Source organism: Gopherus flavomarginatus, chromosome 6 (assembly GCF_025201925.1).
Source record: "Gopherus flavomarginatus isolate rGopFla2 chromosome 6, rGopFla2.mat.asm, whole genome shotgun sequence".
NCBI classification, from domain to species: domain Eukaryota; kingdom Metazoa; phylum Chordata; order Testudines; family Testudinidae; genus Gopherus; species Gopherus flavomarginatus.
This window is the reverse complement of record NC_066622.1, coordinates 68,738,409-68,750,777: the sequence shown is the minus strand read 5'-3', so window position 1 is coordinate 68,750,777 and position 12,369 is coordinate 68,738,409. Positions and strand designations below refer to the sequence as shown.

The 12,369-nt window shown below is 43.0% G+C and overlaps 1 pseudogene; it reads right to left on the bottom strand.

Moving 5' to 3' along the window:
- The window catches only part of LOC127053880 (cytochrome P450 2H2-like), a 53,361-nt pseudogene that overhangs the window by 9,842 nt on the left and 31,150 nt on the right, over positions 1 to 12,369 (bottom strand).

Genomic DNA, 12,369 nt, shown 5'->3' with positions numbered 1-12,369 from the left:
TTCAGTGACTATTCAGTGAATGAATCTGCACCTCCCAGCTTGGTCCTAGCCCTGGAACATGTATCACAAAACTACATAAATATGAAAATATATGGAAGTGTTGAGATGAGTTGGAAAATTAATGAGGAGCAACTGTATTAACACTGTGCTTAATTAACTTGCATGAACGAGCAGGGGAGGGAGAACTTTAGTTCAGTCCAATGCCACGTAAACTCTGCCTATCAAAGTAGACTATTGAGCCAAGAGCATTACATCATCACAATTTATTCTCATTGGCTCTTGTTAGAAAGCTTATTCCTTCACTTTCCCACTTCCCTGGTCCTTCTCGCATGAACAGAGAGCAACAATACCCGAAGTCCGAAGGTGAAAAAAATTCGATGTTTATTGGAGTGAACTTCCAGCAAGCTTAAATCTAAGTTCCTTTTTCCTTATTTTCAAATTCCAACTTACTTCCTGTTTGTCCCTAGTTTATATAATAATATTATCAGCTATACCTTAACCAATCATTCTACTAAAATTTACCTAACCAATCCTAACGTATTGTAACATGATTAGCTAACCAATTATATTGCACCACCTTAATTAGTTTACACTCAGCAAAATTAATTATACAGCAGACAGAAACAATCACAGAACCAGACAGAGATCATGCAAATAAACATAACAAAGTGGGAATTAAAATGACAAAACAATACAGAAGTGAGGTTTTCACAACCACATCTATACCGACATAACGGTTTCCCAGCTGTGTCTATTAAAAAGTGAGTTCTTACCAGACAGAAAACTATCAAACTAAATTTCCTTTTACATCTTCTTGGCTCTTCCCTTTCTCTGGAGGTGACAGATCGGATCACCTTCCTAACAGCCCCAGATTGCCTTATTTCAATATAACTAGTTTAAAACGTAAGGATGTGACTGCACGCTTCCCAGCTTATGGCTGCCTCTGCTGTTTAGCCAGAGGCATTGGCCTAAGAACAGGGCCTCAGACTGTCACAGTGAGAGAAGGCCCTTACACAGATTCTCTATTTTATACCTCTATAACTAGCTAAATAATAAACATATACATAAATTCTTAAAGTATAGGCCTTTACAGCCAGGCTTAAACGTCTATATTCTAACAGCTGGACACTGTTACCAACTCTTTGTCAATAAAGAAGCCTTAGAGCTTCCTAACAAAGTTTCCATAGTTGACAACCAACTCACAAATGAACTAAAACATACCCAGCTTCTGTTCCAACCTGAGCCTGTCTAGAAACTCTGCATGATTATTCTACCTGTCTTTTTGAGTCAATTGTACAGTTCTGCAAAATCGTTGTCAGTACCAAAAAGAGCTCCACCCGAGCCAGACCCTCTCCCACGCAAATCCGCTTCTCTGTAATGAAAAAGGAATTTTGAGTTGATGCTGGAGATCTTTCTTTGCAGCACATTTTAAATATGGTTATTATGGGAGCAAAATCTCAGGATTAAAGTCACATGCACAGAGTGATTCAGGGCATGTTCATGGAGGATAATGGCTTTTTCTCAGAGTTCAGTAAGGTATGAAAGTGTACGAGGGTTTAAGAAGCCGCTTACAGATAATTTGAAGAACTGAGTTCCTTATATTGCCGATTTAGAGGCAGTTTGGGGTGAAGGGTGGGAAGATGTGGGGGGCAGGAAGATGTGGGGTTTGAGGAATACATTATCCACATTCCAAACTAGCTAAACAGTTTTCTGGGGCAGTGACATGGTGGTGATTGAGTAGAAGGGGAGAAGTAACAAGTAGAGAGGTGTAGGTGTCCTGAGTAGCAGGATGGAGGAAGAAGGCTGAAAGGCACTGTTAACAGAGTGACAGGGAAGCTCGGTAGCTTAAATTCAAGTAGAGAAGTTATGTAGCCCCTTGATGAGATCAAGAAGGCTGAGGTATTTAATGCCCCTTCTGCTTCAGTCTTCACTGGGAAGGTGAATGGTGACCACATATTCAACTCATTTAATATAAACAACAAGAGGAAAGAAATGCACTCCAAAATAGGAGGAGAACAGGTTAAAGAATATTTAGATAAGTTAGACATATTCAAGTCAGCAGAGGCCAATGAAATTAAGGGACTAGCTGAAGCAATCTCAGGACTGTTAGCAATTATCTTTGAGAACTCATGGAAGATGGGTGAGGTCCCAGAAGTCTGGAAATGGAAAAACATAGTACCTATCTCTAACAAGTGGAAGAAAGAGGACCTGGGGAATTGTCGACCAGTCAGCCTGGAAAGATACTGGAACAAAGTATTAGACAATCAATGGTAAATACCTAGAAGATAATAGGGTTATAAGGAATAGCCAGCATGAATTTGTCAAGAACAAATCATGCCAAACCAACCAGATTTCCTTCTTTAACAGGGTTACTGACCTAGGGAACAGAGGGGAAGCAGTAGATGTGATATAACTTTGTTTTAATATGGCTTTTGACACAGATTCTCATGACATTCTCATTAGCAAACTAGGGAAATGTTTGCTAGAGATGAAATTACTGTAAGGTGGGTTCAGAATCCTTTGAAAAAAATGTACTCAGAGAAAAGCTATCAGTGGTTTGCTTTCAGACTGCGAGGGTGTGTATATAATGGGGTCCAGGAAGGACCTTTCTTGTGTCCAGTACTAGTTAATATTTTCATTAATGACTTGGATAATGGACTGGAGAATATGCTTATAATATATGAACATTTTTACTGCACAACTATAAAATGGGGACTAGCTAGCTAAGCAGTAGTACTGCTGAAAAGGATCCAGGTGGTGGAAGGGTTATAGTGGTTCACAAACTGAATACCAGTCAACCATGTGATGCAGCTGCAAAAAAGGCTAATAACATTCTGGGGTGTATTAACAAGAGTATTGTATATAAGACACGGAGGTAATTATCCCACTCTGCTCAGCACTAGTGAGGTCTCAGCTGAAGTACCCTATCCAATTCTGGGCACCACGCTTTAGGAAAGATGTGGATAAATTAAAGAGAGTGCTGAAGAGAGCAACAAAAATGATCAAAGGTTTAGAAAACCTGACCACTAAGGAAAGGTTAACAAAACTGGGCATGTTTAGTCTTGATAAAAGAAGTTTGAGGAGGGACCTGATAACAGTCTTCAAATATGTGAAGAACTGTTAGAAAAAGAACTGGAATCAATTGTTTTCCATGTCCACTGAAGGTAGGACAAGTAGTAATGGGCTTAATCTACAACAAGGGAGATTTAGGTTAGATATTAGGAAAACTTTTTTAACTATACAGAGAGTTAAAATGTGGAACAGGCTTCCAAGTGATGTTATGGAATCCCCATCACTGGAGGGTTTTAAGAACAGGCTGGACAAATATCTGTCATGGATGGTCTAGATTTACATGGTCCTGTCGAGGTCCCTTCCAACCATGCATTTCTAGGATCTCTCTCCAGCGGTCTATGCAGTTGGCTTTGTCTTACTGTATGTTTGGTACCCCCTTCAATTTTAGTGTTATCTGCTTGTTTATCATGGATTAATTTATACCCAACAGACACCACACAAAGCAAGACACAAAGTTGCCAGGCAGAGCGAAGAGAAGGGAGTGTGTAGTTAGTCAAAAAACTCATTTCAGACCAAGGAACAGAAAGTGACACTCTTTAAAGACGGATAGATGCTTTGCTAGCAGGACAGACTCTGCGTCATAGGCCACCTGAAAAAAATATGCACTAAATAGTCTGAGAGACACTAGGAAGTTCAAGGGAAAGCCAGAAGACAGTCTAGGATTTGAAATAAAATGGCTTATTTTACCTACAGAAAAAGGCATGAAGAAGTCACTCTTCTTAAAGGCATCATTTTCGTCCAAGAAATGTCCCAGGTTAAATTGCTCTGGGTTTGGAAATTCCCTGTTGTTCCATAGAACTGACTTCAGTGCAGGGAATATCGTGGTGCCCTGAATTAGCAACTGCAGAAGAAAAGAGTTAAAGTGGATACTATCCAAAAGAGAGAAGCCTCCAAAATTCACTGAGCTGGACTGCAGAATCCATCTTTGTTTTTCTTCATTTCCTTGTGTAAACAGAGTCAGGATGAGCTCTACTCTGACATCTGGCGAGTGTGGAAAAGAATTTCAGGGGCTGATCATGTTTGCATAGGCACACCCACCCCGCATGGCATAGCCCACGGCAGCCTGGGATGGTTGCTTTGGCAGCTGTGGGATCCCCAGTTTCTTTGTTGTTGGGGCGGGAGGAGTGGAGTGTTGTCACCCTGATTGTGTGGATGAGGAACTGTGAAACTGCTTTGTGACAGGGAGTCTCACCATCAATTGAGTGGCACTCGCTAGACAAAGGAGTGGGCTCCTTGTGTGAGACAGAAGCATCAGTTGCACCTCCTTCTCTCTCCACTGCTGAATACCAGAGCTGATTTTTGATTTCCTTAAGAACCTAAGTTACAGGTTCCTGAGCTGAACTCACTAAGAGCTGAAATCACTAAAGAGCTGTACTAACTAGTGAGGGAGCCTGAAGCTATATTGCAGAGCAGAGCAGCTGGCGGAACGCAGCAGTTTGTGGGACAATTGGAGTGCCCATGGAGCGAGCAGAGCTGAGCAGTTTGCGGGGATGGCTGGAGCAGATCACGGGACAGCTTGTGGAGCAGAGCAGCTGGCAGGGTGGAGTGGAGCAGAGCTGAGCAGTTCGTGGGGAAGGCAGAAGCAGAATCCCATAGAGAGGCAGGGCAGTTGGCCCCCAGACCACGTAAGGTGCCCCTCTCTACCCAGGCTGGCAGGGGGAAAACCTCTGCAGATAGACTCTTGAACTCTGTGGCTACACTGACCCGGGACAGAGACTTTTGGGTTGCTGGACTTTTGGGAATGTGGGTGATCTTTGGGTTGCTGGACTCTAGGGATATTTGGGGTATTGGACTTTGGAGTCTTGGGTTGATTTTGGGGTTGCTGGACTCAAGATCCCAGGGAAGAGGACACGGCTCAATATCCTGGGGTGGGTCTTTGCTCATGATTTGGTCTATGAATGCTAGTTGAGGTGTTTTCTCAATTTAATGCTATGTTGTTTATCTCATGTTATAAAACATTTTCTGCTACACCGAGACTCTGTGCTTGCGAGAGGGGAAGTTTTGCTTCTTCGAGGCACCCAGGGGTGTGTAAGATTTTCCCAGGTCACTGGGTGGAGGCTTGAGCTGGTTCTGCATTACATTGTAGGGAAGGGACCTCTATGTATTGAACCCGGCCCTTGCTGCTATCAATTCGGCCTGGCAGAAGGTTTACACTTGCATCTCCTGAACATTATGCTTTCAACCAGAAGCAAAAATATTAAAATTTCATGAGCACAGTTGTACCCACTGCACAGCAGTTCACCCTTTGTACTACTCACTGGCAGTTCTAGAATACATTGAGTGACTTTGGGCAAGTCACTTTTGATGTCAGAGCTCTTGTTGCCCCCCTCTGTAAAATGGGGATAGCGAGACTACCTCCTCTTGGTAATGTGCTTTGAGATACAGCAGATAAGTATTATTATTCAGCATATCAGACCCAGCAAAATACCCCTGCCAGTGAGAGAGAAGCTACATCAAATAAATTATTTCTGGGAAGTCCTCTGGCCTATGTTATACAGGTCAGACTAGATGATCACAATCGTCCTTGCTGGCCTTGTATATCTGTCCACCAGTATCTTTGGAGGATGTTAAGCAGAAGCTACTAAAGTTAGATATTTTGAAATCAGCAGGTCCAGGTAACTTGCATTCCAGAGTTCTAAAAGAGCTGGTCGAGGCACTTGGTAGACCATGCTGTTTTTCAATAAGTCTTGGAGTAGTGGGGAAGTTCCAGAAAACTGGAAGAAAGCTAATGCTGTACCAATTTTTAAAAAGGGTAAGTGGGATCAGCTGGTTAATCACTGGTCTATCGGCCTGACATCGATCCCAGACAAGATAATGAAGCAGATATTGTGGGACTAGATTAATAAATAACTAAAGGAGGATAATGTAATTAATACAAATCAATATGCGGTTATGGAAAATAGATTCTGTCAAACTAACTTGATATCCTTTTTTGATGAGATTAGAAGGGTGATTGATAAGGGTAGTAGAATGACATACTTCGGCTTTTGTAAGGCATGACTTGGTATCGTACGACATTTTGATTAAAAAAACAGAACAATATAAAATTAATATGGCACATATTAAATGGAGTAAAAACTGGCTAACTGATAAATCTCAAAATTTAATTGTAAATAGGAAATTGTTATTGAGCAGGTCTGTTTTCAGTGGGATCCTGCAGGGACTGGTTCTTGGCCCTATGCTATTTAACATTTTTAACAATGACGTAGAAGAAAACAGAAAATCATCACTGATAAAGTTTGCAGATGACACAAAACTTGTGAGAGTGGCAAATAGTGAAGACAGGTCACTGATTCAGAGCAATCTAGCTTGCTTGGTAAAATGGGTGCAAGCAAACAATATGCATTTCAATACAGCTAAATGTAAATGTAGATATCTGGGAACAAAGAAGGCAGGCCAGATTTACAGGATGGGGCCTTTATCCTAGTAGAATAATGACTTTTCAAAAGATTTGGGGGTTGTGGTGTATAAACAACTGAAGATGAGCTCCTATTGTAACTCTGTGGCTAAATAAGCTAGTGCTTTCCTGGGATACAAAACAGGGGAATCTCGACTATGTATTTGGCAGTGGTGAGATGCCTGCTGGAATACTGTGTCCAGTTCTGGCGCCCAAAACTCAAATGACTAAAGAATTAGAAAACATGTCTTATGGGGATATGTTCAAGGAGCTTAATCTATTTAGTTTAACAAAGAGGTCAAGGAGTGACTTAATAACAGTCCATAAGTATCTATAAGTGCATGGTGAACAAATATTTAATAATGGGCTCCCCAATCTATCAGAGAGAGGTGTAACATGATCTAGTCACTGGAAGCTGAAGCTAGACAATTTCAGACTAGAAATAAGGTGGAAGTTTTTAACAGTTAGAGTAATTACCCATCGGAACCATTTCTCAAGGGACGTGGTGGATTCTCCATCACTGACAATTTCTTAAAATCAAGATTGGATGATTTTCTAAAAGATCTGCTCTTAGACAAGTCCCATGGCCCGTGATATATAGGATGTCAAACTAAAGAATCACAATCGTTCTTAGAATCTATTAGTCTATTTAATATAAGTCTAAATCTATTTTTCATTATTTAGTAAACAAAAACCAAGAATTAACTGTATAAGCTTGGCTCACTATTAAAAATACCTTAAGCTTGAAGTGTAGGGGTTTTTTTTTCGTATTTGTATTGATTGGCTTGCATTCTGTTCCAGAAATAAGGTTGGGATGGCTTTAATACTTTCTAAATGTATTCAGTCATTTCCATTTTCTATGATGTTCTGCTTGTGAACTAATTGTGCCAAGAAATTTCCCCAGAAACAAAATCCCTTCAGCCTCAAAAGAAGAGAATGTTTCTGCCTACTAGTTTGATATCAAAACCTTAGTGTTTACCATTGCTAAATGCATTTTCTATTCCATATCGAAATGCCACAGCTAGAATCTGAAACCCTTTCTTGGACTGAAAGCCCAGTCTGCAGACTGCAAACTGCTGATCTGATTCATGCAGAGGCTTGGAGGGATTCAATAATAATTGGTATAATATTGGTAAATCAGTAACAAAAAAACCACTGCACAAAATCTAATTGAAGCATTTCCACTGCGAATTATTCAAAATTAAGAAGAGAAAAAGGTAAAAGAACTCGACCCTTCACAGACACATTGAGAACTGACCTTGGGAAAACATACTGTTTGAGATGAACATCTCTAGCCACAGCAAGTGAGACACCTAATGGGACAAAAGCGATGAATCTCTGGATTTCATGTACCACAGCATCTGTGCAGGGCATCTGGCTTCGATCCACCATGCAGGGGCTTCGACTTTGGCCAATCACATGGTCAATCTCTTCGTGAATTTTCTCTGTCATCAGATTAATGAGGCTTAATTACAATGGTAAAGAAGAGGATTCCCATAGATTTGCCCACCACTGTGTCACACTATCTGCAGTTTGGGATTATAACAAACCTGGTCAGACTTCACTGATCTGGACTGAGAGAGGAATTCAATCACAACGGCCTATTCAGCCTTTGGATCCTTTGCTCAGACTATCAATACAAGGACAAGTAATACCCATTGTAATGGTGCTTTTTGGATGAGAACTCCTGCCTGCAGGAAACTGGAGTAGAAACCCCCCGCCCCCTCCCAAACACATCTTCAACTCACTTCACATAAACTAATGAATCACCACCATGTTACAGCAACAGGCCAGGCGTGGCGCATTTTGGTGACTAAAGGGGAGATGTCTATATCCATTTACTGGTCCATGCCTTCCTCACATTCCCCGAGGACCTAACATTTTGTGTGTTTGGGGAAGGAAGACTTCTACCTTCTATTTCTGGGTATTTCAGAAGAATAAGAGTCCATATATCAGAGTGATGCTGGTTGGCCCTGTTCCATCGACAAATAACTCTATTGTGCTTTGTGCCAAACTTTCCACATTAAATTCTGACTGGATATTCTTTTGCTCCTGAAAAAAGATTTGGCGACGATCTTTGATTCTTGATGGTAAAACTGTAGGATATATTGAGATATTCAGATATATATTCTTCTACTCAGCAGGTGACCCACCTCTGATCATTATAAAAATCCCACAAAAATGGCCCATAGCGCCTGATATTACAAATGTATTATCGTGGTGCATTGGGCCTGTTCTGTGCAGTAAGCTGACTTTTTTTTTTTTTTTTTTACATGGAGTCGGAGAGCAGAGTTTGACCATTATAATGTATCTTCCTTGGGCGGAGAGCATGTCTTCCCTTTGGGCCTTCTCCAAAGCCATGTCCTATGTTGTTGCTTAACAAATTAATCCCGATGATATGTATAACCCACTCCACAGGAAAACGGAAGGGCTGCTGCCTTCACATACCTCTCCCATTTTGACGAGGAAAACATCAATAAAGTCTTGAGGGTAGTTGGGATCCAGAGACTCTTTGTGCGTCTTCACTCTCTCCAGATCTTCTGAACTCCTGAGAGTTTTTTAAATATCCTCTGATAAGGCCCAGGGAGGTAATCCATGAGAGTCGGGAAAAAAGAGCACAGCTATAAAGGATGAAAGAAAAACACAGTTTGATATATCTGGACACAACAGTCATAGTGTTCACTCAAATGAATCAAGTACAGCAGAACGATACAATATTTCTTTGGTACCTTCTTATGAAAATGGATTCCACAGATCATTGCAAACTCCACTAAGTAATACTATCAAACATACATAAACTCCTCACAAAAACAGCAGTGACATTCAGTTATATCAGCTAAGGTATGCTCCATTTTTTCCCCACATAAAACCAACCCCAGTACACACATCCTTTTCTTGAAAAACAAAACAAAACAAAACACTCAAGTGCCCAATCTTAGCTCTGACCACAAATTTTCTTAAGCAGCAATAAACCATTGTAGCCTTTAAAAGGAAAATATATGTTAGACTTCCAGAGGTGGCAGTAAAACGGTCACATTCTCTATTGTGGTGTAACTCCCTTTATTTTGACTGAGTGATGCCAACAAATAGTTTGGCCCTTCATTGTGCAATTAGCGAGGTTTACAGGAATGGGGGTGTATCTGGTGGCTGGCTGTGAGCTGGAAATGAAAGGAAGTTTGCTTTGGAGGTGAGAAATATCTTCAGATTCACTATCGTGTTGCTTATATGATAAGGCATGTGACATGTTACTCGTGTGGATGTTAATATTTTAACTGGCAACTTGCTTGATTTTTACCAATAATGTTGACAGTAAATGTCCATAAGCAAACTTAATTCTGGGCTAATAAAGTGTTTTGTGTGGGATTTTAAACAAGACTTAGAAACAAGTTTGAGGCTGGGTTTGGCAGTATCTTCATCCTAATGAAGAGAATAAGACCATTATGGGAATCTGAAATAACCCTTGTTTAAGGAAAATTAATAGTTAAAGAAAAAAATCTCTGTCCCCTCCCCCAGTACAAATGAGGAGAATGGAATAAACCCCTGAACATACCGCTGTCCAGAGAGAGCTCTGGAGCTTGTCATTTTCCTGTATGAGACTAATTAAAGTAACAAATTTCTTATCTTCATTGTTAAACCGGTCCCCAAAGACAGTGGAGCAGATGACATTGAAAAGTGCATGGGTAAGGAAGAGGGTGGGGTCAAAGGGCCACCCTGGAGCAAAATAAAACTATAAAGACTCAGTCAGAACCAGCGCTAGGGTTTCACGCGCCCTAGGTGCACAGCCATTTCGCCGCCCCCAGCGCTGATCCCGCGGCTCTGGTGGAGCTGCCACAGTCATTCCTGTGGGGGGCCCGTTGGTCCGTGGCTCTGGTGGAGCTGCCGCAGGCATGCCTGCAGGAAATCTACCGGAGCTGCGCGAGCAGCCGACTGTCTGCAGGCATGACTGCGACAGCTCCACCGGAGCCGCGGACCAACGGACCCTCCGCAGGCATGCCTGTGGCAGGTCAACTGGAGCCGTCTGCCGCTCCCCTGGCAAAATGCCGCCCCCCGAATAATCCTGGTACCCTAGGCGATTTCCTGGGCTGCCTAAATGGTATCGCCGACCCTGGAGTCAGTTTTAATTCAGTGTCTTCACCCCTGCCATCAGAGTAACTGGTATCACGGCGCCATTGTGGTTCTCCCACCTCAGGGCAAGGTGGGGCTGACAGCAATATTCCCTGCGGAGGGTGGGTTAGCGCTGCCCCAATCACTACTCTTACCTCTCACATGCTAAATTAAACAAACAACACTTTTTCTGCTGGCAATCAATTTTCACTCTGCTCTGCTGCTTGGCACACTGTGGTCTGACCAGGGGCCATCATTTTTTGGTATTGCCACCCTTACTTCTGCACTGCTGCTTGCAGAGCTGGACCCTCAGTCAGCAGCTGCCATTCTCCGGACACCCAGCTCTGAAGGCAGCAACGCAGAAGCAAGGATGGCATGGTATAGTACTGCCACTCTTACTTCTGAAATGCTGCTGGCGGGGCGCTGCCTTCAAAGCTGAGCTCCTGGCCAACAACCGCTGCTCTCCAGCCACCCAGTTAAGAAGGCAGTGCAGACGTAAGGGTGGCAATACGGTGACCCCCCCCAAAATAACATTGCGCCTCCCCTGCAACTTCCTTTTTCGTCAGAGCCCCCAATTTGAGAAACACTGGCCTCCCCTGTGAAATCTATATAGCGTAGAGTAAAAGCACACAAAAGGCCAGATTTCAGGGGGGAGACCAGATTTCACTGTCCGTGATGGGTTTTTCATGTCCATGAATTTGGCAGGGCCCTAATCAGGGACGTCCTTAGCCATAGGCAGAACAGGCAGCCGCCTAGGGCACCACTAGGTCTGGTGGTACTGCTCTGCCAGGAGCCCGGACAGACGGGAAGCAGTGGAGCATGTAAGAGCAGGGCTGTTGGGTCCTAGAGAGATGAATGCAGCACAGTCTGAGGGAGGGGATTGGCTGCTGGGGTCTCTGGGAAGGGGTGGGGGAAGGAACTCACCTGCAAGTGTGACTCCTTCCCACGGCATGAGGTGAGGCAGGCTCGGCAGCTCTGGCGGTATCGTTTGTTGTCCTCCATAATATCCTTTCTTCTCCTCCCTGCCCCACAGACACCCCACCTTTCTCCCTCCCCCGACGGAGCACCCCTCTCTCCCTTTCTTATATAGGCTCCTGGTGCCTGGATAAGACAAAGCCCCAAATATCGGGACTGGCCCTATAAAATCAGGATATCTGGATCTGGTCACCCTAGCTGGGGAGCACATCTCTCCCCCAGGTGGAGCTGCACAGGGCAGGATGAGCTGCTGTGGCTCCATGGGTGCCCCGTCCCTGAGAACAGATGCTGTGTTAACTTCACCATGATCTGTTGGGCTGGCGGCGGTGCCCACTGGCATGTGATCGGACCTGAGGGTTTGCTGCTGCTGTTGCCACTCTGCACCCCAAGAGGTGGATTTTGGGGTCCTGCAGTTTTCCACTTATCTCCTCCTCTACTGCATCTGTTGGACCAGCAGACTGGGGGGTGAGCCGAGCATGAAAGCAGTGTTGTGTTGCCATTTGGATTGTCATTTAACAAATTTGTTTGCCAAAAATGCTTGCTAACAATCCTGAATTCAATTTCAATTTTTTTTAAAAAATCAATATCTTAGTCAAAAACAGAAAATTCAGTTGTTGACAATTACTTGTGACAAGTTTGGTATGGGTAAGGGAGTGGGCCAGTTTTCATCAGAGAAAAAGAAAATGTTGACTGACTTTCCTATAGCCCTGTTACTGCTAAATAGAGCCCTCCAACAACTGTAATATGCTCATCTCCTTACTAGTGTATAGAGCAGGGGTTCCCAAACTTTAACAGCCTGAGAACCCCTTTCACTAAATTGT